The sequence below is a fragment of the Orycteropus afer genome, unplaced genomic scaffold (assembly GCF_000298275.1).
Source record: "Orycteropus afer afer isolate SDZICR_OR568_19922 unplaced genomic scaffold, OryAfe1.0 scaffold00023, whole genome shotgun sequence".
Lineage (NCBI taxonomy): Eukaryota > Metazoa > Chordata > Mammalia > Tubulidentata > Orycteropodidae > Orycteropus > Orycteropus afer.
The window spans coordinates 6,014,169-6,016,854 of NW_006921610.1; the positions used below are offsets into that span (position 1 = coordinate 6,014,169).

Sequence of the window (2,686 nt, forward strand, 5' to 3'; positions counted from 1 at the left end):
CCCACCTGGGTCCCTGTGGCTGACTGTTCCTCTGTCTGGCTTCCTGGCTTTTAATCCCCTTTCTCCTGCTCCTCTGGCCTGCTGCTTTGGGCGTCCCTGAGTTGTGTCTCCTCACCTGTATCCCTGGGGCTTACTGCTCTTATGTCTGGGTTCCTGGCTTTTATCCCCTTTCTCCTGCTTTCCCATCCTACTGCTTTGGGCGGGCCTGAGTTTCCTCTCCTCACCTAATCCCTTCGGCTGATTGCTCTTCTCTCTGGCTTCCTGTCTTTTAATCCCCTTCTCCTGCTCTTCCTGCCTGCTGCTTTTGGTATCCCTGAGTTGTCTCTCCTCACCTGTAACCCTGGGGCTGAACTAGAAGTTGATAGCTGAGAGTAGTCTTCGCTTTCTTGACACTGGACTTGTGTTATACTATCATCATTTTCCTTAGCACATGACTCTTTGGAGTCATTCACTGTCATTTTTTTTACGGTCAGGAACATCAAAGCCCTCTACTACTTGTGTTGTGTTTTCTAGTTTGGTACTGTCAGAAATTTTCTCTTTATCTTTCCTTTTATCCTCAGGAAGCCAATTCTCATGAAGTGCCCAGCATCAATTACAATGTGGTGGAAGAGGAGGATTCATTTCATTGCAGGAAGTACATGTCCAAGAGTCAGCTAAGGAAATCTCAGGATCATCTTCAAATGAATCTTTATCACTCTCATCTGCCTGATAGACAGTAACTCACCAGACCACATCATCATCATCTGAGAGTTCTTGTCCTTCTTCACTAAGGTTATAGTCTTCTGAATGAAGAGATTCAACTTCAAATTCTATACTGAATTGTTCTGAAATTGAATCCTGGTCCAACCAATCACCGGAATGTTCACTTACACCAGCATCAAGATCTGATTTGATGGATTTCCTGTTGACTCACTACTACTGTTTCTTTCACAACATAATCTCCCTTATTACACACAGTACAACACTTTCATCAAAGGAAAGGGAAACACTATTAGATCTGTGGCTCTTTCGTTGTCCTTCACTGGATAATTCATCTGAATTTTCTTCTGTATCGCTGATTGCTCTGCTTCTAGATGGTCTAGAAATCAAATTTGAAGATGAAAATTTCTCTTCCTGTAACTCTTGTATACAATCCTTTTGAACACTCCCATCTTCAAGATGACAACTATTTTCACACATAGATGTTCCAGAATCCAGTGATTCCTGCTGATTGACTACCACCAAGTTTCTTAGATCATTGTATATATTTTCCTGTGGTCTTTCACAGAGAAGCTTGGCTCACCAAACAAATCCCCTAGAAGATCATTGGAAAAATACACCATATGCTGTTACTTCTCATCATATAGTCATTTAGTCATAATATATTGGCCAAGATAAACTGTAACCTCTTTCATAGTGTAAGTGTCTTTTTGTGCACCAACAGACTTTAACAACTTCCAAAGCAATGGCTTTGGTCTAACTAGGATCTCTTGTTCTGAAGCAGGAGTATGTAGGGTGCTTGTAGCAGCACCATCAGCAGACATGCTGGTATTACACATTTGCTATGCAGGAGAGGGGGTACCCTCGAAGCTCCCAGTTCCCGTCACCCAGTGTGTGGATGCCCAATGCCCTGGGCCTTGGAGACCATTCCACTTACAGGGCCCACGCAGCTAGGGCGCTAGTACTCTGTAGGTCCAAAGGAGGCTCCTAGCTACGAAAGCAGCAGGACGTTGCTCAGAGGGGTTAGGGCTGCCCCTCAGGCTTGGCTTCTTGCATCATCTCCCTTCCAATCATACGGGGCGGTACAGGCTTCAAAAGGTATTCAGCTTGCTGAGGTTCTCCGCATGAGTTCCTCCTACCCTCCGAAGGGAGCACACTGGTAAATCAGTACTTTCAGTGCCCCCTCCCCCTAAAAGAATCATTTTTTACTAATAAACCTAAATTATTGTTTTGTTTAAAGATAACTTCAAGGAATAGTTTTGCTTCAAGCTTTAAAGATTATCTCAGGGAAATAGATTCAGGGGTATCTCCTGTCTCAATGGGTCCAGTAAGTTTAGATTCCATAGGAATTTGAAATTCTGTTCCATATTCCTTTCCCCACACTTTGATCAGGATCTATCTATGGACTCCTTGAATAAAATAGTCAGTAAAGGTAGTGAGGCACTATCCGGCTCCAGGCTCATGGTAAAAGAGAAGGCAGTTAGATCTGCAGTCTGTTTCCTTCTGATTCCTAGGTCTCCCTTCTCAGTTACCAGTTTTCATATGATGGTCTTGTATTTGCCAATGTTACTGAATTCTTTCATTGATAGTTTTATTATTAACTGAGTTGAAGAGGCCCAGATGCTATACTCAACCATACCACTAACTAGTTGTATGATGTTGAGAAGTTGAAAATATAACTAACTTGCCATGTTCTCTTGAAAAAAGAAAGAACATAGTATCGAAGTCACAAGGTTGAATTGTTGTGAGGTTAAATAAGAAAGACTTGGACAAAATCAAGACCCTAAAAAGGCAAGTTCCTTTTTACTTCCAATTTTACTTCTCTAAAATTGTCTGACAAATAGTAGATGCTTAATAAATGCTAATTAAATATTACCAGTCACTAGTGCTCAGAGGGCTCCCTTGTTACCCTCCCGAGAGGGACCGGGTCTCCGGGAGCAAGGTAAGCACGGGCAGGCTGGTGCTTACTCACTGATCTGCACTGAAC

The 2,686-nt window shown here is 42.7% G+C and overlaps 1 pseudogene; it reads right to left on the bottom strand.

The window, feature by feature from the left end:
* The window catches only part of LOC103192048, a 5,226-nt pseudogene extending 3,688 nt beyond the window's left edge, over nucleotides 1-1,538 (bottom strand).
* Nucleotides 1,539-2,686: the final 1,148 nt, after the last annotated feature.